The sequence below is a fragment of the Carettochelys insculpta genome, chromosome 11 (assembly GCF_033958435.1).
Source record: "Carettochelys insculpta isolate YL-2023 chromosome 11, ASM3395843v1, whole genome shotgun sequence".
NCBI lineage: Eukaryota > Metazoa > Chordata > Testudines > Carettochelyidae > Carettochelys > Carettochelys insculpta.
The window spans coordinates 29,682,499-29,704,625 of NC_134147.1; the positions used below are offsets into that span (position 1 = coordinate 29,682,499).

The 22,127-nt window shown below is 43.3% G+C and overlaps 1 protein-coding gene across 3 annotated transcripts in view; it reads left to right on the forward strand.

Moving 5' to 3' along the window:
- The first annotated feature begins 12,897 nt into the window (after positions 1–12,897).
- SLC6A6 (solute carrier family 6 member 6) overlaps positions 12,898–22,127 on the forward strand; it is a 76,355-nt gene continuing 67,125 nt past the window's right edge. The window contains exons 1-2 of one of the 3 annotated variants that reach the window (XR_012646981.1): positions 12,898–13,057; positions 19,709–19,744. The gene's annotated coding sequence lies outside the window, so the exon portion shown is untranslated. Of the gene's footprint in view, positions 13,058–13,620; positions 13,862–19,708; positions 19,745–22,127 lie in introns of those variants that run through there. The other 2 variants (XM_075005365.1, XM_075005366.1) reach the window with 2 other exon arrangements.

Consider the following 22,127-nt stretch of genomic DNA (forward strand, 5'->3'; position numbering starts at 1 on the left):
AAGAATAAACGCACACAAATCAGATATCAGAAATGGCAATATACAAAAACCCATAGGAGAGCGCTTCAATCTCCCGGGCCACACAGTAGCAGACTTAAAATTAGCTATCCTACAGCAAAGAAATTTCAGGACCAGACTCCAAAGAGAAATTTCTGAGCTACAATTCATCTGCAAATTCGACACCCTCAACTCAGGCTTAAACAAATACTGCGAATGGCTGGCTAAATACAAAAGCAGTTTCCCCTCCATTGGTGTTCACACCTCCCGATCAGCTGCTGGTAGTAAGCCTCACCCTTGCTGACTGAGCTGTGCTCACGAAAGCTCAAGCGCAAAACTTTTCTGTTAGTCTATGAGGTGCCACAGGACCCTTCGTTGCTGTTACAGATCCAGACTAACAAGGCTACCCCTCCAATACTTAACTGCTATTTGGCACTTTAAAAATCCTGATGGGCATCATGCTGCATCTTCAGAAGCCTGAATACCTTTAAAAAATAAGATCCCAAATGCCTAGATCTCATTTGAAATAGAACTTCAGACTCCTAAGTCACTTAGGCAATTAAAAAAAAATTGAACTATGTATCTAATCCCAAAAGTGGAGCTGATGCTCTTGGAGAGGAGAAAAAACATGGAATTCTTTTTGAAATAATCACAGCTGTTTTTAAATACAAAATTTTGAAATTTCAAAGTATTTTTGACTAGCTTTATAATTGCCAAAGAGATAGAAGAAAAATTTAATAGAAGTTTTTTTTCTGGTAATTTTTTTCAAATGTCATCTGAAGTCAGAGCAGTTGAACCAGAATGCTAGGGTATGGTTGTTGTTGTTGTTTTTCAAAAAATATTTTAGTGTGATCACAGACAGATATATCAAATCAAATATCATGGGGAGTGTATTTTTTCCCACGGAGGCACAATATTATAGTCACTTTGCTACGCTACATTTGCTGGTATTTTATTCCATTTAATTATAAATAATTAATACTAAACTAGTAGTAGTAGTAGCATCCTTCAGTCTACGTAGACTATGGATCGCGCCCTCGTAGCTCCATTTGGGATCATCATTTGCAGCGTCGACTGTGACTGTGAAGGCCCACACGAGAGTGACAGTCCTTGCTGCATCTGTTGCATGTGTAATGGGTGTCTGGCAGGTCCTTACTGTGCTTTCTGTGGGCTCACGTCTCCTCTGCTAGCTGTCTGATCCTCATCTCACCCTTCTGAAGGCCCTTGTGTAGTTCCTGCCTCCATCTGCTGCGATCGTCTGCCAGCTCCTCCCGGCTGTCCGGCTCGATGTCTACCTCCCTGAGGTCCCTCTAAACTACTCTACAATGGACAAAATATCTGGACAAAGCACCTTTTGGCTGAAAGTTTAAAGCAAACTCAGGCATCCAAACTCCATATATAACTTTGAAAAAATTAATTGGTATGTGCCATCATCTTGTTTTTCTTGTGCATATGTTTTCTTACCCACTAACTCACAACAAACAAACACAAGAGTTTGGGTGAATTAGCAAGATTTTACCATAATAAGGAACTAAAGAGTGTGCTGGAATTTGTAGATGTCTGAACAAGAAGCCAAAAATGCTGCTCCAGAAACCATGAGGTGAAAGTGCAGGGAAAGGGGTACAATACAGAGTTCTAATAAAATAACTCAGTGTCAGTTCTTATTATTTACCTCATTAGTTTGTAATCCCCATTCCAAGATTCCACGCACAAGCCCTCCAGTGGCATGATGCTAGAGCTATAGAGGCAAGTCCAAAATGCATCTAAATTGACAGGCTGTTTTTAAATGAAAGTTATGAAGTGTGTTAGTACCTCTGGGTACAAGACCAGTAGGTTTGCTACTTGTGCAACAGATGGCCCATGCATCATTGCTGGAATGCACATGCTGACCCTAGGGCAAAGCCTGAATGGACTTCAAAAGAGAGACTGAGCATGCTTTAAAGTGCTATTGTTTAAATGTTCCGCTACACAGGGACTTCAGAACAAAATATCCAGTTGAGGTCATTCTAAAAAATGTCAACAGATGTAATGAGAAAACAGCATGTCATGGGAGAAGAATATTTCATGAGAGCATTTCTAGCGCTTTTGATTATAAAAAAAACACTTTTTTTTTAATGTCAATAGGTTATCACAACGTCCATGTCATGGACTAACTGAGCTCCGTTCGCTTTTGTTGGAAAGAGCAAGGAGGATGTGTGTGGTATAAAAGGCTTGGAAAAGTGCAATTTGTCCACCAAACCAGTAGATTGCAGCAACCATTACCAAAGTTTCTTCCATGACAGATGCACTTTGGGCCAAGTCCTAAACTCATGGCTCAGTTTTCACTGACTCCTTCTTTATTAGCACAAAATTCACTATGACTTCAGTAGGGCTATGTCTATACTTGCCCCCTTCAAAGAAGGGAGCATGGTAATCAGGGCAATGGGAGATTCTAATGAAGTGCTGCAATGCATATGCAGCACTTCATTAGGCAAATTCTCCACCACGGCAACTTCAAAGTGGCAAACTTTGAAGTGCCGACGACATGCTGTGTAGCTGTGGACACTTTGAAGTGCCCATGCTACTTTGAAGTGCCTTTACTCCCAAAATCTCCCTGATTACCATACCCCATTCAAAGAAGGGGGCAAGTGTAAATATAGCCTAGGTGTTTTGCCTATGTCAGAACCAGAATTCAGTGAAAAGCTAAGAGTGTGATCCTGTGTTTGGTAATAGTGAATGCCTATTCTACCCTAGTGTATGTAGCTTCTATGAGTTTCAGTTATAAAGAGATCTTGCACCATTGAGTTCTGCCATTGATTTCAATAGGAAAGGATCAGGCACTTACTCCGATAAGTAGACCTGAAATTAGAGGGACTAATCACACACTTACAGACTTCTCATGTGAGGAAGCATTTGCAAGGCTGATTGTTAAATAAGGAACTTATTATTTGGCCCCTTCATTACTTATTTTTGTTGGCTCAGCAGTGGGACAGTGTAGCGGTCAACACCCTCAATAATCACAGTACCTTTTATCTGACAAAAATCTCCAGCATTGGCAACTGGTGATTCCACATAAATGATTGGGGAAGAATTTCTTCTGCTGAGGGAAGCTACTAGTAGCAATTCAAACTTTAATAGCACCTTTATCTTCAGGAGCATCTCTTGATCAAGAGCCTGGACAATGATATTTAAAGTTAACTTACTCTGCAGTTAGTAATTTGTCAAAAATAAAACACGTGAAAGTAATAAGCCTCATATTAAGTCATAAAGGGAAGGCTCACCCATTTCTCACGTCAACATGCAATGAGATCAATACTTCTGATGATCCATGGCTACATGAACCGTAAGTCAAGATAGCACACCAAACAAATGGAGAGGCATTGATATCTGTGGTAAGAATGTAACTTGGACCCTGTTTGTAAAGGGCTAAAGTCATCATAAGGAAGTTGTGATTGGCATAAATGTTGATTGATAACCAATGCAACTGTGGCATGACATTCAGAACCTAGCCAGGCTTTTGTACAACTTGTAGCCTGTTAACTGTTTCCCTGAAAGAATTTAAGCATGAGCCTAAGTCAAAGTGTTCTCAGAAAAGCACTTAGGTTCCTGCCTAATTTCAGCATACGCTTAACTTTAATAATGTACAAAACCATTCTGCGGAATAAAGATGTGAGAGCTGGGCAAATAAATCTTAGCAAATCATTCATTTAAAGAGGTTTTTCTCTTTTTCAGTTTGAGAAAAGCTCACAAAGAGCTGACACGGAGCCTGCAGAATATAGATAGTCAATTTGTTGCAGGTATCCAATATTCAAAATTCAAGCTGTGTTGGTTAGTTTTCGGTAACGTACTATCTTTCAGTATCCTAACTGGAGCACTGTTAGTGTTAAAACCAGTTATCCAGTCTGTATGGTTACACGAAAATTAAAAATTCACTTCCTACAAATATTTTAAAATTAAAAAAAAAATCTCTCCACAAATCTTCCTCAATCTAACTTTGCTGGGCTGTTTATGGAATATAAAAGGAGAATAGACACAGGCAAAGTGAATTGGTTTAAAAATCCTAATATACTTTTGCCAAACAGGGAAACAGGTTCAAATGAACTCAGAAAAGATATTACATTCATGACCCTGTTCACACTATTTCCTTGAGTATCAATAGAGCTATAAACATTTTCTGTCAACAGTTTACAAAGAAACCTGTTCTGAAAATGATGCGTTGTGAGAACTTCTACATCCAAATGGGACTCTAAAAACAATATGGTTCCACATATGGCTGTTAGTTAGAGCCGGTCACATAATACAAAGAGGGATTTGCAAATAAGCAGAGGGGGTTATCTCCTCTAACAATCACAGAGTCATTATGTTAATTATTAAAGGATGTGGGTAAACTGCCTGTTTATTTGTGAAAAGTTTACAAATTTCAAAAGTTTCATTAACTTTACCATAAATGATAATTGGCCCAAACAGTAGTAGGCATCCTTTAGTCTGCATAGACTATGGATCAAACATTCACATTGAAATATGTGGTATTGGTTGTTCTCTTAAGGTTAAGTATGTATTTGAGTCCTTTGCTGAACAGTGAAGGACTGTAAGCACATCCTGAATCAAAGCCTACAAAATTTCATCTCTCCAGTCAAGAAGAAATGTGGCCTTTTTAGAGGTTCATTAAACTCTCTTATTCATTTACCTGAAACAAACAGCCCCACTCTGAAGCCCACCAATTATGCATGTACTTCGTCCATGCAATCATATGTAAACATTCCCGCATGTGAGAATAACAGCAAATGTTCTTCCATCCCAATCTGATTATAGGGTTTTGAGGTTTCATTTGGGGAGAGAAGGTTGTGTGTGCATGAGCACGCATATACACAGAACTTTGAGAGAAAGCTAAATTTAAGAAATGAGCTCATGATTCAGCTTTGAACACAGTGTGGGATAGGTTGCTTTGGTGGCTAACAGGTTTGTGGCATCGTTTAGCTGTATTTCTGCACTGCACACTAGCTTGGCCAGGTTGTGAGCAATAAGATTGGGGATGGTGAAGAGCTAATTGACCACAGTGTTTGGTTTTGGCCACAAACAGCAAAATGCTAGGATCTTATGTTAAAAAACCCTGATAGGTGAACCCATTATTTGGAGTGCTATGTCCTTTCCACAATTGTCCTTAATGCCCATGGGTACAGCTATGCTTTCCATGAACACTTGCTATCTTCTTTGTAGCTTTGTAGCCAATGGAAGGAAACACAGTTTTTACCACTGATTAGAACTCCATGTGAAGAAGGTATCCATGTGCACTCTTGCAATACCTTAAAAAAACAAAAACAAAACAAAACAAAAAACTGGATCCTGGAAGAGGAAATGAAAAAAAAAAATAAAAAAATGAAATGAAGGAGGAAATGAACAAGAAAAAGGCTTGTTTGTGCCTCACGTTTGGGAACCAGATGAATAGCTTACTGCAAGGAATGAGATGCAGTCTCGAAAGTTTAATTGGTAACAAGACAGACAGATGATAGCATCTCATCCTAGAACTAGCTGCAGCTCATTAGGACATTTGGCTCTCATCAGACTAACTGGGCTCAGCGATGGTGTGAGACAGAAAAAAATATGTGACAAAACTAGCATCTCAAATCCTCCTCTTACCGATGATTGCTGAAAACCAAGGGATGTTGTGGTCAACATTATCATTACAATAGATTATTTTCTAATTTAAGAATAAGATAGACAGGTACCATATATGAATGGGAAGAGATTGTGTCCACATATGGTTGAGGGCCTATGGTGTATATAAAAGGTATGGCGTGAGTGCTGGATTAGTTGCTGGGAAGTGGTAATGAAATTATGTTATTGGCATAGCACCACTTGCATTCTCATGCTTTGGAAAGGTCATTGTCTTCTGGAGCTATGATAAGAGCTTGAGTGAAGTTCATCCAGAACACTTGGAAAAAACAAACAATGATGGAGAAGTTTTCCTTAACCTCATTTTGCTGACTTTAAGAGAGAGCTCATTCATTATTTTGGCTTCTTCTATGTAACCATAATAAAGTGATTTCAGCTAAATCCATTTCAGCATACACTGGACAATCCATAACTGGGGCTGAGAATGCAGTGCCATCATAACAACACTGAAACTGGGGAAGTGATGGTTTCTCCACATGCAATAGCAATGCAGCTGCACCAGGTATATTACGTTCAGTTATGAGCACTACCTTACCTGAAAGATTGACAAACTGAAGAACAGGAAAAAAAAAAAAAGACATCCATTTGTGGCACTGAAACACAGGTAAAGATTAAAATAGCTAGTAGATAATCTGTGGGCTATGAAAGGCTGGGAGAGGTTATGAAAATTGTTTACTACTATTTAATGGTTGTAGAGTTTTAGAGGACTTTTAAGGAGAGATATAATAAAGACTTCATCTGCACTATAGTTATAACTGATCCAGTTAGAATGTTTGCCTCTGATACAACTACAACATGGCTTAACCAAATAATGTAGACGGGACCCAGTCCTGCCTGTAAGCAGGTCAGAATCCTGGCCATTTGGATGATTTAATACAGTTATGGGCCCACTGTTAGATTACATCTATGCAACAAAGGTAACCAATTGCCATAACTATGCCAGCTGACTCAGTGCTAATTGTAGCAAGGACTAATATAAGAACATTTGGATATCATTAAGAAAAGAAAAAATTAGACTGAATACCGGGAGAAAAAATCCAACACTGAAATCTCTTAGGGTGTGAAAAAGTTTACAGGTTGAACCTCTCTAATCCGGAACTCTCTCATAATTCGTAACTCATCATGATTTTAGTTTGCTGAGCAATCACTTATGTGTTACCAAGTTTCCTCTGGTCCCGTAAAGTTTGTTTACAGCCACCACTCCTGACTCTCAGTGTTCTGTGCTGTTATTTAGTTGTAATTTACCCCTAAATGTCTTGTAAGAGTCTAGTGAGTAGTGGAACTGCTGGTAATGTGCTAGACAATGTTGATGTCCTGTGGTCTTGCAAATTTTCTCATCTGGCACTGCACAGGTCCCAAAGGTGCCAGACAAGAGAGGTTCAATCAGTACTAAATGCACAACAAGAACTCCATTATTTATAGATCAGGAAAGCATTTAAAAAGTTAAATATTAGAGGTTATGCTGAAAGCAACAATCCTACAGAGCCAGGGAGATCTATGCAAGAGAGAGGCTAGAGGAGACTCCAAGAGAGATTCATAAGTCTTTTTCTTCCTCTTACGCCTTTGACTTCTTCTCTCCCCAAGTATGACTACCTTGCCCTGACCTATCACGAGTCATTTGATAGGCCAGAGGGAATAGCTGCATTGCTTCCACAGCAACAATACTATTTTGTAGTGCTAATGCCATGACCTTTACTCACGGAAAATAAAGTACCAATGGCAAAAGCAAGATGAAACATTGTCAAAAATTTAATGCAAACAACTCCAAAGCTGTCACCGTTCTACTCAAAAAGCCATTTCACACCAGGTAAAAATCTGAGCTGGGGATGTTGTTAACATAGCAAAGATGCTAGCTTGCATTTTGTTAGGCCAGTTGCATACCTTTAAAAGCATGGTCCAATAAAAACTGGTCAGTTGAACTTCCATTAAAAAGAAAAGAAAAGAAAAAGAAAAAAAAGCCACAACTTGCAAAAAGGGCTTTGAAGAAACAGTCCCATTACAGATGCATTCTGATATTTAAAAAGAGAGAGAGAGAGAGAGACTAGATGTTTTTCTAGTTTACATGAAAATAAAAAGGAGTTGCTAGATGAGAAAGGCTTTCTCTGTGTTGTGGAAACAAGCTCTCTCACTGCACCTTGATGTCTCATCCTGGTGCAAGTTTGGAAAAATTCATGCTTTTGCTCTTTGCAAAAATTTGCAACATTAGGAACAAACAGCTCTGATGCTGGTGCACTGGCAGACATCTGAGTCGGACTCAGATCTATAAGAGGAATGTGGGTGTTTTGCATCACTTACATGTTGTAAAATTCATTAAATAAAGACTTAGAATGAATTCCTGAGCCTACTGAGATCAATGGGAGTGTTGCCATGGACTTCAGTGGGGCCTGGATCTTGCTCCAAATTTAAGTCAGAGGTGCTATGCAGAGGGAGAGTCCCGCAGGCCAGGCTTAGACCAAGCCCAAACATCTACCTGCAAGCCCATGGCAGCTGACCCACACCAACCACAGCTTTGCCATGTCTTTTATCACAGTGTAGACATACCTAATCAGCTAGTCAATGAAGACCCTCACAGGGATCACCACCCTGTTCTATTTAGGTCTACTTAGTCATTTATATTATGCTCATCACCATAGTACAAGGATGGAGAACCTATGGCCTATGGGTCAGATCTGGCCCCCAGTGTACTTTGAACTGGGCCGCAACTATGCATGGCACTTTCCCCTCAGTGAGGTGAGCTGGCGCTTGTGCTCAGGCCTGTATCAAGCCTCTGAGCCTTGGCACACTTCCCCTGCCTCCCCTCCTCAGGCTGTAGTGTGAGTGTAGCCCAGCGCTCTATATTGAGTGTGCTTCTCACTTGTCTGACCTGCTCTCTTCCAAAGATCCCCATCTGTGACCAAGTCTTGCCATTTGATGTGAAGGATGTACCTCAGACATCTGTTTATGAGTGTCTGTAGCTTGTTTAAAGACTTTTTAGCGCGCCATTTGATTTTCAAATCAAGAGAAGAAAGTGGGGATGACTAGGCCACACTCTCAGAAAATCATCATCTAGCATAGTCAGTCAAGCTCTCACGCAGAACCCACAAGGAAAACGCAAAAGAGGAAGCCCTCGTACAATGTGGAGAAGATCTACTGAGACTGAAGGACAACAACTGGGGGACTCCTGGGGTCAGCTACAAGTTTTGTCGCAAGACAGAGTGAAGGGGAGGAGACTTGTAGATGACCTATGCTCCACCCGGAATACCAGGGTTTAAATCAAGTAGGTCAAGTCGCTTGTATGTGGTCCCCCTGACTGATTTTTCTGTGACTCAGTGGTCTCCAACCAAAAAAATGGTTCCCCAGTCCTGCTATAGCAGCAGAGAGCCTGCTGTACCAGACATGCATGGCCACTGCTGAGACCCTTGTTCTGTGGAGTATAGAGAATCCTGCAAAGCACATCTGCAAGTTTCCCTGAACACAACCACTTCAGGACTCCAGGGGTGTAGAGAAAACTTTACATATTACCCTTAATCCTGCAACCCTTTCAGATGCAAAATTCCCAAGGGCTTTAACTGCCATTCTTTGTTTGACATAACGACACTAGAATTAGGCCAATCAAGTTTACATTATTTTCGATAACACATGTCTACAGAAATTCTTGGCCTTTGGGGTCTTGTGCCTTATTAATAACTTAGACCTAGCTTGGAAAATGTGATGATTCATGGTGAAGAGGAATTTAAGAATATATCAAATTCAAGGAAGGAACTGACATTTCAAGTATTGCTATGAATGCAAAAACAGTGCTAGAGTTATGTCCCATTTTATTTGATTTGATTTAGTTTTAAAAAATGAAAGCAAAAACAATACAAGTATTGCTTGATCTTGCAGCTCCACTGAAGTCGACGGGACTTTTATGTCAGCACCAGAGGATTCAACTTAGTGTTTTAGTGTGGTAGTTACCTACAACTGGTGGCAAATTGCTTAAAATAGATGTTTGCAAAAAGCCAGCATGAAGTGAGTTGATATAGTGAATACTTTAACAACTAGAGGTTTCTGGGAAACCCATGTAATTGTTTTTACCTATGCCACCTAAAATAAATGGTAGGAGTGACAATTTGATTGTTAGTGTATGGCAAGCGCTGAGCAATGTATTCAGGGGACAATTATCTTTTGGCAGGGGACTTGGCAGAGGGAACAAACAAATGTTTTCAGTCTTTAATTACTTTGATTCTGTAAAAAATGCACATTACCACAGTGTGGAACACATAGTACATCGTGACTGAGAAAGAAGACAGTGAGTTATTCGTCATTTCAGTGATTAACAACAACTGCACACATGGGCATTTTAAGAGAAGGAAAATAGACTTATGTTTATCTTTTATATAACAGTGGGTCTATTCTCCCTAGAATACACATGCATACCTACAATTAATCTTAAAGGAAAATAATCAACTTCAAAAATTACATTTATTTTCTGAAAGATCCGCTCTAGGATAGTAAATAAAAAGTAAGAAAAAGAGGAAAAATTGGAGAAAGTAAATAAGGAATTATTTATTTCGCATAACACAAGTGTGGGCAATAACTTTCTTAGGGGATCCAAGCCTAGAATTTGATATGTGGTTGAAGGAGGAGGTGTGGGGCCTGGGGTCGATTTTGGGTGCAGGAGGGAATTCCAGGTATGGAATGGGGTGGGCGCAGGGTCTGGGAGCAGTGGGGAGTGAGGGTCTGGAAGAGAGTTTGGGTGGAGGAGAGGAATGTGACCCAGGCAGGGAGCTGGAGTGTAGGAGGGGGTGCTGGGTGCAGGTGGGGGCACCACATGCAGGCTCTAGCTGGGAGGTGCTTACTGTAGGCAGCTACTGGCTGGTGGCACAGTGGGGCGGGCGCTCAGGCAGGCTGCCTGCCACAGTCCCACATGCAGGTGTAAATTGCCAGCTGCTGGGCCACAGCTGTCTCTGCAGGCCCCTTTCAGGGAGGAGGGTAGCAGGTTTTTGCACGCTGCCCACACATCAAGCAAATGAAACTGGCCAATGGGAGCTGTGGGAATGCTGCTGGAAGTGGGACAGCAGGCACAGCCATGCTTGCCCACTTGCTGCATGCAGAGGCACACTGGCTGCAGAAGCCAGCCCTTTTGAGTTGTGTGTGGAGCTGCTGCAGGCAAACTGCCTGCCTGGGTGCCCTGATGGTCTACGGGATAGTAGAAGCCCAGAGGGACACAGTGAGCCAGAGCCAAATGTTTGGCAGGCTGGATCTGGCCCACAGGTGATATTTTGTCTTGTCATAACACAGGAACTACGGGTCACCAAATGAAATTGATAGGTGGCAGATTTAAAGCAAACAAAAGGAAATATTTTTCCATTCCACACACAGTGAACCTGTGGAACTCCTTGCCAGAGGATGTTTTGAAGGCCAAGACTACAACACAATTCAGGCATGGCCAGGATTGGTGACCCCAGCCTCTGTTTGCTGGGAATGGGCTACAAGAGATGGGTCGCTTGATCCTGTTGTGTTCATTTCCTCTGGGTCACCTGGCATTGGACGCTGTTGAAAGACAGAAACCTGGCTAAATGTATCTCTGGTTGGCCCAGTACAGCCATTCTTACGCTCTCAGGATTTATTTTGAGGAAGCTGTATGGCTTGCCTGAGCCAGAGGCTCCAATGTGGTGACCACAGTGGTCCTTTCTGGCTTTGGAACTTACGAAACTCCACGGAGCAGTCTTGTGAAGAGAAGCCCCTAATGGCTGGGCGGTTCCAAACACAACTAACTTTGCAATAGTAGAAACTGTACTGTGTTTATTTTGTGCATTGCATGCACTTGAGAGCTAGCTGTTAATTACCTCTCAGAGGGCTAAGCCCCAAAGTCCAGTTGGTCTCCTGAGTTCAGGTCTTGTGTCCCAGCTGCTTCTACACACTTCCACTTCCTTTCTGGCTGTTAGGCTTGTAACCTGATTTGAAATCTAGTAAAACTAAGGAGTGCTGGCGTCTGATATTTTTGCTTGGAGACGACATGGATAGATCTGAGGTCTGTAAACATCCCTAAAACCTCAGTGTCAGACAAACATACTGAATGCAGCCAGAATTTCAATGGAAATCATCCAGTTGTGTTTGGGCGTAAGTTAGGGCTTTGAGTGCGGACGTGTTGTGGAGTGTGGCAGGCGAAGGGTAGATTTTGATTTTGTTCCAGTTTCTGTTGTCTGAGTTGCAGTTTATGTTCCCTCTAAGCAGAGTGCGTGGGTGGCCACCCAGGAGACAGTCAAATGCTACCCACAAGACAGTCAAGTGCCACACAGCTGATGAGAAGAGCACCCACTGCTGGCAGCATGTGTTTTTTCTGGTGGTGCATATTCACACATGCCTCGGTGCACACAACCACATTTATTCCACACGAGGGATGGAAAAAGTTAGGGGGAACATTGACCTCAATACAGATAAATGCTCATAGAGAAGGCAACTGTAGACAGACAGGCACAAAAGGCTTCCCTCTGTGAGCGTGAGTGGGGGCAGCTGCCGCCCACACAGGGGCAGCTCAGAACTGCAGAGACAAAGGGCACGTTGTCCTATGGTTCACAAGCAACACCCCGAACCAGCCTAGCGCCGTGCAGGGCAGGAAGGCCAACCCAGGCTCTGGTGCCCAGGGCAGATACGGCTGAAATCTCCCCAAGCCCTCCCACGCTGCAAGCGCAGCAGGCGGAAAGGGCCGAGGGGGTGTGGGCCTGGCTGTCCCCGAGCCCCTTTTTTGGAGGGTTTCAAAAAGAGGCAGTCTTGGAGGCTCAGCCACACGAGGTCCTGCCTCCGGCCGGGGGTGGCTGGGTGACCCCTGCGGTCCTCCGCCTCCCGCTGCCCCTCTGCTCGGCCCCAGGAGGCTGGATGGAGAGGGGCCCGGGGGCGGGGCTTCCCTCGTCGCCGCGACTCCACCTGCCAGCCGGCGCGGCGGTGCGTCCCACACCGCTGTCAATGCAGAGTGACTCCCGCGCGGGCGGGGGAGGGGGAAGCGGGGGGGGGGCCGTGGCTGGCGCAGCAGCGGGGGGGATCTTCCACTTTCCCCTTCTCCGCGCTGAGCGGCTCGGCTCCGCTCCCCTCCCCCGCCGGCAGCAGCGGCGGCCGCAGCAGCAGCTGTCCCCGCCACCCCCCACCCCAGGCCCCGCCTCGCCCCGCCTGGCGGCCCCTCCCCGGCTGCCTGCCAGCCCCGGCTCCCCCGCTGCACGCGTGGCCCCTCCTCCCCGCCACCCCTTCCTCTCGCACCCCCGCCCCTCGGCCGAAGGAGAGGCCGAGCCGGTGTTTTTCCACTCCGCAGGATGGGTGATGCTCGACGCTCCCTCATTAGACAGCCGCGCCGCGGGGTCAGGCAGAAAGCGCTTATAAATTCCCCCGGCCTCCCGCGCCCGCCGCCTTTCCCCGGGACGCGCCGCGCCGCGCCCAGCCGAGCCCGCAGCAGGTAGGAGGCGGCGCGCGGGGGTCGCGCTGCCCAGGGGAGCTGCCCCGGGGGGGGGGGGGCGGCGAAGCCCCGGGCGCTGCGGCGGAGCGAGGGGGCGTTGCGCGGCGGGAGCAGCGCTCCGAGGCTCCCTCCGCTTTTCCTCCCCAGCCCGCTTAGGTGCGGAGGAGGGGGGGGTCCCCCCGCTCGCTGCGGCGCAGACGGGCTGGTGCTTTGCCCGCCCGCCGGGGGCTCCGGCCCGTCGACGGGCTTGTGCGCAGGTCCCGCTGGTTTCTTCTAAGCCCAGCCCCGCTCGGCTTCATTGCTGGCTCGGCGGCCGTGCGGTTTCCGAGCAGTTATTTCCAGCCCGCCCGCCGCGCACCCTCCAGCACCTGGCGGGAGCTTGTGTTGCTCCCAGATAACGCTCTGCGGGGAGAAACGAGCCGCTCGCTCGGCAGCGCCCCGGTTTTTCAAGACACGGGGTTTTTTTTTTTGTTCTTCCTGTTTCTTCTGCTGCTCCCCCCACCCCACCCCCCCCCCCGCGTGCAACATGCAACTCTTGAGGAGGCTGGATGCAAACCTCCAGTCAGGTCCGCTCGAGAGAGCAAGACAGCCAGTGCTGCTGCTGCGAATGGCTGAGTGGCCTCTGTCACTCTTTCCTTTCGGGGGTGGCTAAAGTTCTCGGAAGTGTCCTAATTCCGTGGGGTCGAGATTCTGATTTCTGCCTGGGTGTCAGAAAAGTAATTCCGGATTCACCTCCGTGCGGATTGGGTCGGAATTTGGCACTGTGAATGTCAAGGGGTGAATGTTCAGCAAGCCTGTGATAAGGTAAAGACAGACTTTGCAGAGAACTCTTGAGTTTCCATATAAGAAGATAAGGGGGTGCGTGTGGGAGTTAATTTGCATTCAAGCAAAAGGTAAAATATGCATAAAGTGATGGCGAATTCAGAATATATTCACTTCTTTGTGCTTCCTCAAGGGTGGGAGCTGAAAAAATATATTTTTGTTTTGAGAACTACCTTTTTTTGCTTTGAAACTGACAACATTCTTGCACTCACAAGTTCTGAAATCTTGTTTCTTGCCTCTCTCTCTTTTTTAAATAAACCTGTGAAAATAAAAGTTGGGAAAACAGAGGTCCAGAAACAAGTTTGAAGGAATACAACCATACATAAAAGATTCTTATATTTCAACACATTTCATTGAAAGGTGGAGAAAGAAAAAAAAAAAAGCCTTTCTGGTTAGTTCCCATTTTTAACCGTATTGGGAAAGGCATTAAGAACATGTGCCAAGAACTGGTTGCGTTTATAGTGCTATTTTGGTAACCACTGTATCTTTTTGTTTGTATGTCAAAATGTTTCAAGTGTTGGAGCAACAAGAAGTGGAGCAATATTGTTCAGGAGACACATAGATGGCTGGATAATGGATAATTGCTAGAAGTTTAAAGTCTAGAGTGTTAGGTTTGTAAGAAAATCAATAAACCTGCTGTTGTGGAAAATTGAGGAGTGAGTCTTTGGATTCAGGCAGAATTGGCCAGCACTTTTGGCCTTGTTTAACTCCAAAAGAGTGCTCTGGATAGCCTTTCCTGTGTGATGTTGGTGGAAGATCTTTTCCTTTTACAGAAGTGCAGTGTGGTCATGGTGAGAGAAGGGGATTTTAGTACTGTACGCGGGGCTTTTTTTTTTTTCTGGCAGAACACACCAGAACGGAGTTCCTGCACTTTTTGCCATTGGAATACCAGAAAAATTTTCACCACCAGTCCCATAGCAGCATGAGGAGTGGAGCAAGAGCCCCCGCCGCTCCTGTAGTAGGGCAGGGACTGAGGCAAGAGCCCCATCGCCTCACAGCAGCAAGAAGACCAGGGTATTAAACCGAACACCCTAACCCCTATAAAGAGTCATCAGACTTGAGTTCTGGCACCTTTTTGCTAGGAAAAAAGTACTGACCGTACTAATGATGCCCAAGTTGAGGGTGAATTGTATATGTCTGAAGGAAGGATGCCTTTAGTAAACAAGGGTAAGAGATTAAATGTTAGCTAGTAGTTGGGAATAATTCAGAGATAGTGCCTCTCTCATTTCCATCTTTATGTGACATTTTGTTCTCTTTTTGCTGCCTTTCTTCTTCTCCTGTCTCTCCATCTCCCTTTCTTCAAATTCTCTACTCTTTTCCATTCTCTTCCACCTTCTCTTACTTATGGGTTATATTCTTTTTAGGCTGCAGCCATTAGAGGGTGACAGGTTTTTAAGCAGCCAGCACTATGAAGCTCCAGCCAGTAGAGGGCAGGGTGTGGAGGACAGACAAATGTAATGTGCTATATTAGTGAAACTCAGAACCAGGCTTCCGAGATGCAAATGGCTCTTTAATGTGTGTTCTGTGACATTTTATACCAGCACATAATATTAAAACACTGTGTGATTTAATTATGACCCGGTCTTCAGTTATTAACCTACCAGGATGTTTTTGCCGTGTTATTAACACCACATAGTTGAGAAAATAATTATAGTCATTTCACTGTGAGACTAGTATTTCCCGTCATTCTGTTTAAATATGAATATATAGCATGGTAGGAAATGAAACAATGAAAATAATGAATCCATGCTATTGTGGCTCTTTTGGGTAATGTTGATTGTTAATATGGCTACTGAACCAGTGAGGTCTGAGTATTGCTGCAGTGTAATATAGATAGGCAGATAATGGAAAGGCAAAGGAGTTCCTTGTTAAATTTTTGTTGTTAAGCATTCACCAACCTGCATTTTTCTGTGTCTGTTGTCACACAGCTGACTCCAAAAGCCTCTGGCTGCCTGCTGTGGCACTATGTAAAGAGCAGTAAACCCAGCTAGCAGAAAGCAATCCCTAGGCATTAGGGAGATGGACAGATGGGGGAAAATGCTTGTCTAAAAATAGCCTTCTTTAGTTTTAAGGATATCAGGCTGGATTTTGGTGTAAATTCTGCAGATATTAATGTACAGTAATGGTAATGGAGGCAGAATTCAGCCCTTCAATTTAGTTGGCAGTTGTAGGAATTATGCATTTTTATTTTTTGATGGTTTGGCGGGGGGGCAGGAGTTGCACAATGCACGAGCTGAGGTAAGAACAGGTCTTAAAGATGTTTGAAATCATGTATGAACAAGAGGTGCAGCACTGCTGTGGAAAAATACAAAGAAACCCTCGACTAGATTACTATTTGTGCGTGATGTTTGAAAAGTCCAGTCTGCCAGAATGGGATTGCTTCATTTGGGTTATACAGAGTGACTTGTTTTACAGATAAAACTAGGGAGAATTCTAAGGATTCATTCTCTAATTTATAATCTGAACACCAATACTGTATTATGTTCTTATGATTTGCACTTAAAGCCTCTTTTCCACCTGGGGATGCATTTCTGGAGAGGCTTATAACTGAACAAGTCCCATGGACTATAGCACAGTTAGAAAAGTCCATATAGTGCTTTGCTGCAATTCTTCCTCATTGCCTAATTGTTTTGTGCTGCATGAGCTTTCAGCAGCAAGGAGCTGTTCCATTCTGTGTCTTTCTAACTTTGGCTGTTCCCACTGATCTCTGCACTGAATGTCCAATCTGCATTTTACACCACCCCTCTGAAATGCCCCCACTGAGCCAACTGAGAGTACAGATTGTGGGGCAGAGAAGTGTACAACCTACAGGGAAGCTAAACCATCATTGCACAGTCAACCAAATTTAGGGTAAACCAATATCTTTTCACTTTATTGAAGCATCCAGATTTTTCAGTGTCCTGCAGTAAGAGAAATGTTTAAATCTCACTCACATTTTATTTCATTAAGCTTTCCCTCCCCAGCGCACAACATAATACTTCAGTCTTCCAAATTTTTATTTTCTTGCAAATTATGTACCATACAATGTCATGACATGTTCTGCAATGGAAGCACTTTGGGGAGAAAAGACTAATTGTTTTCTTATTCTGTTGGATCTGACAGTATCTTGGTTAAAGAAATGAGTGCGGTAAAGGAGATGACTATTTGATCGTATTTATTGATGGGAAATTATGCATACAGAATGTAGGTTAGAGTTCCATTGCTAAAGCTCTTTTGGTTCAGTACAAATAATAATGCTGTCAGCCCTACTACTATTTGGAAAGCCCTCTGGTTCCAGTATTAAACATCCCACAATATTCTGCAGTAATAGCAGGTTCATAACATTGGTTCTAATGACTGAGAGATACGGTGGTATGTTTTTAAAAAATGAGACAGTGCCCATCAGCAAAGACAAGTACAAGTGCACATGTGAATGTCACTTAGGATTTTGTTGCCCCACAGATGTGAAGTTCAGTAACATTTTGATGTCATATATTTTACTCATTTGGGTCTGTTCTAGACCTAGGTCTGCAGTTGTGCTTGAAAGCCCTAGTTGATCTCCCAGTTTTGGAGAAACAACATAGTCACCATCATTTAATTTTATGTTTACATATATAAAAATGACGAATCTCTGAGCCATTTCCTGTGTCCCTGATTTGCACAAGAGCACCAAAACACCTTTTGTCTGTATCCGCTGACTGGATGCATTTGGTAAAATGAAGAATCAGTAACACATTATAGCACCAGGCACTGCATTTAGTCAATTCAAACTCCTTATTATGCACCTCTGCCAGCACTCCTCAGGTTTTCATCTCCGCTACCCTGATTTTCCATTTTTGTCCCTTGCTTCCCAGTCTGCCAGGGCACCTCAGTCCTGACCTGCGACACCTGACTGATACCAGACTGGTACTATACATTTGTGCCATGCTCTGTGGTGTTTACAGAATGTAGACAGTTGACCCTATAATGTAGCAGTGTGGTCACAGCCCCAGTGCTGGGAGAGAGCTTGCCCAGGGCTGTTGGTAAATCACCTCCATGAGAGGAGTAGCTAACGCGGTGCCTGTTTACACTGGTGCTTCACAGCACGGTAACTTGCTGCACTCAGGCATGGGGATGTTTTTTCGTGCCCAAGTCAGAAAGTTACACCACAGTCAAGTGGCTGTGCAGACAAGCCCAAATCCTCCATTTCTTTTCAAGCAGTTAAGTTTAACACTATTGTAGGTAGTTCGTCGTGTCCGACGATGACATCTTGAGCTTGCACAGGCTCATCAGTTGTGGATTCACGTGTGCCTGAGGAGACCAAGCTTTGAACGGCATCAGCTAAAGCTTGATATGGATGTTGGAGGAGTTACAGCTTTTAGAAAGGAATATCTTACCTGATTCATCACCCCAATCAATTGCAGATGCTTTAAAATTGCAGTTTTGAATATGTTACAGTTGGGGACAAGTGATAGAAAGAAGTCCAATGCACTAACTCACACTTACGCTACGGGATGGCTTTTCAAAATAATCCCATGTTTCCCTCCTTTAAGCACTCCATACAGAGAATTCCCACTAACCCCAGTGGCAGTTAATATACAGTAGACCTCTGAGTTATGTGAGGGTTGTGCTTCTGCACACGCTCACGTAACTCAAATTTTGCACAAGCCGGGGGGAGCTGGGAACCAGGTACCAGCCTTAATTAGCTTTAACAACTCCATTGGGTTTGTTGTTATGGGGTCCTTGGCACTACCAAGGAGGTCATCCCCTACTTTGGCTGCAAGGCTTCTGGCTCAGTACATTTATGTCCTGGGCACAGGTTGGAGGAAAGTGATTTATAATGCAGCACGGAAGGTTGAATCTCTCTTGTCCAGCACCCTTCGTACCCGACCAGTGCTGGATGAGAGAATTTGCTGGACCATGGGAGGTCAATATTGTCTAGCACGTTACCAACACTTCCACTGCTCACTGGGCTTTTAGAAGACATTTAGGGGTAAATTACAGCTAAGTGACAGCACAGAACACTGAGAGCCAGCATTGGTGGCTGTAAACAAACTTTACGGGGCCACTAGAAGCGTGGTCACACCCATGATAAGTGGATGTCTGGCTAACTGAAATCATGTTGGATTAGGGATATTGTCAGATGAGAGAGTTCCACATTAGAGAGGTGAGACACTGTGTAGGGAAAGAGAGATTCGACACGTAAATGCATGTAGCCATCTATGAGGATGTGAGGAAGTAATTTTAAAAAGCCTTCTTAGCTTTCCCCACATAAAATGGCTTGGAATTTTATTTTCACAGAGTTACAATGCAATGTAATATACTTGCTCTTAAGACACATGCAGACAAAATTCCTGCAACAGTTTTTATATATATATATATATATATATATATATATATATATATATATATAAAATGTACATATATGTACATATATGTACATACACATAAACTTGTTGTGGGATGACAGATGAGAAATGGCCTATTTTTTGGTTTCAAGTATCAGAGGGGTAGCCATGTTAGTCGGGATCTGTAACAGCAATGAAGGGTCCTGTGGCACCTTATAGACCAGCATCTGATGAAGTGAGTCTTCGCTCAAAAAAGCTCATGCTCAAAACTTTTCTGTTAGTCTATAAGGTGCCACAGGACCCTTCGTTGCTATTTTTTGGTTGTTACCTGTATCCTGATGCACGTCAAAAATTTCTTTTGTTCATTTATATTTGTTGTACATCATCTGCACAATGATGTTTGAATCAAATGTATATTAGTACCCTGATGGAATTTCCCCCTCGTTTTGTTTAGTTTTGTTTAGATATCTGTTTATTTATTTGCTCTTTGTTTTCTTTTTCTTTTCTTCCCCTCTTGAAACAGGAAGAGAAAATCCATTCAGGAGAGATTCTTCTTCATGTAAGTGTTATTTATGCTCATTTATGAAGCTAAAAAAGGATGATAAAAATTATTAGAATGTTCAAATATTGAATGGTTACCATCTGCTCATAGAAATAGCTGAGCAAAGAGCATAGAAAAATCAACTGCGGTTACACAATAACAATGCCTAACGCCTGTTATCTCAGATCAGTGTATGCAGTTCTGTTGTGCACATCAGGGTAGTACCTAGGCACCATTACAAAGCACTGTACACACACTGTTGAGCACACCAGTTCTGCGAAGTAGATATGTAGTGACCTCTTACTTTACATATGAGGGGTAATAGATGCATACGAGTTGAGGGTCTCCACTAAAGCTGATGGACCTTGATGGAAAATGTGCCATTGATTTCAGTGGGCTTTGAATCAAGCCCTAAGGGTCATCTACACTAGGAACTAACTTCGAAGTAGCCAGCAGAGAGTCTACACACATTTTTCCCTTATTTCGAAGTTAACTTCAAAGTAGGGAGCCCAACTTCGAAGTCCTTACTCCATTCCTGGGAATGGAGTAGTGCCCTACTTCAAAATTTATGTAAATGCTCAACTTCGAAGTTGCTTATTTGAAGTTACTTTTGTAGTATAGACAGAGTCTAAGTGACTAGACCAAGGTCAAAGAGAGAATCAGTGTTAGAATTCATTTTGTCACTCAGGAGTCCTAGCTCCCAGTCTGATGCTAAAAATAAGCTTCTTTCTGTTGGATTCTCCTACGAAATCCAAGTTGTTTTGTTTGTTTGTGTGTGTTGCCTCTTTTGTACCATATACATGTTTCACATATTTTCTACAGCCAGTGGGCCCTCTAAAAATGAGAGTACACACCCCCAGCCATTGATGAATATTGTGGCAAATGTTTTGTGAATACATTTGCCTCCAGAACAAATACTCAGTCTAGGTCAGGCTGATGAATCTTGTACAGGACTCTACAAAGAATATGTAAAGCTATGCATCATGGAATTCAGTAGTTTTACCCATCACTTAGTAACTTGCTTTGCTTAGATCACTGATTTGAAAACTTAGAGTAATCGATTAAGTTTTGCACCAGTGTCTCTTTGTGGTAAGTAAAGTCAATAAAATATTTCAAGAAGCAGCCTAGATTCAGACCGCTATTGCCTTATTGTGTTATTGAGCAAAATGACTGCATTAATTATAACGCAGGACCTGCTTTGTAGAACATCAAAGCACTTCCCCTAAAGTAACATTTTTTCCGAAAATAACATACATTTCTGAAGTATGGCACTAGATTAGACTCAAATAGCAACTACTAGTTAAAATGTAGCAAAATGATATCTGGTGGCTAATGTTTTGTTTTGTTGTTATTCGGCTTGAGTGTTAGTTCTGCTTTTAGCTAAAAGAAGCTGGCGCAATGCACCCACGTAACCATAATTTCCCTGGCTAGCACAGTAGTTACGTAGTCAACTGTATTTAGCTTTTTTTCTCCTATGCAAACCTTTATTTTGCATTTAAATTAGAGTGTTGAGTTGTAGGCAGAGATCAGAGTCTCTTTGAACTGAAAAAGATTCAGCTGCATGGTCCATTGCTAGTCCCAACACTCTCTGCCCTGGCTATATTTCTGACAGATGTGTTATAAGAATTTTATATCTTTGAATTAAGAAACAAAAGACTTTTTGAATGGATTTATGGAAATCTGTGAGGCCATGAATTAAGGATAAGCTTTTTCAAAGGAGAAGAGCATGTGTATATTGAGAAAACACACCAGCAATTAAAAGGAATTGTCCTTTAGGCTGGGTTGCTGCAAATGAGTCTGAGGGACCTTTTGTGTCCTTGAGAAGCTGCAGCACCATTTTTAAAGACAATAGGAATGGAAAAATTCCAGGAGTCATATTACTCACATTTTTCAATATAGGACCCCCAATATAGAAAATTCAAGCCTCTTGAAAAGAGTTCAAAGGACACAGCTCCCCCAGTTTTTTAAAAAGGGCTATGTCTACACGTGCAGCCAACATCGAAATAGCTTATTTCGATGTTGCGACATCGAAATAGTCTATTTCGATGAATAACGTCTACACGTCCTCCAGGGCTGGCAACGTCGATGTTCAACTTCGACGTTGCTCAGCCCAACATCGAAATAGGCGCAGCGAGGGAACGTCTACACGTCAAAGTAGCACACATCGAAATAGGGATGCCAGGCACAGCTGCAGACAGGGTCACAGGGCGGACTCAACAGCAAGCCGCTCCCTTAAAGGGCCCCTCCCAGACACAGTTGCACTAAACAACACAAGATACACAGAGCCGACAACTGGTTGCAGACCCTGTGCCTGCAGCATAGATCCCCAGCTGCCGCAGAAGCAGCCAGAAGCCCTGGGCTAAGGGCTGCTGCCCACGGTGACCATAGAGCCCCGCAGGGG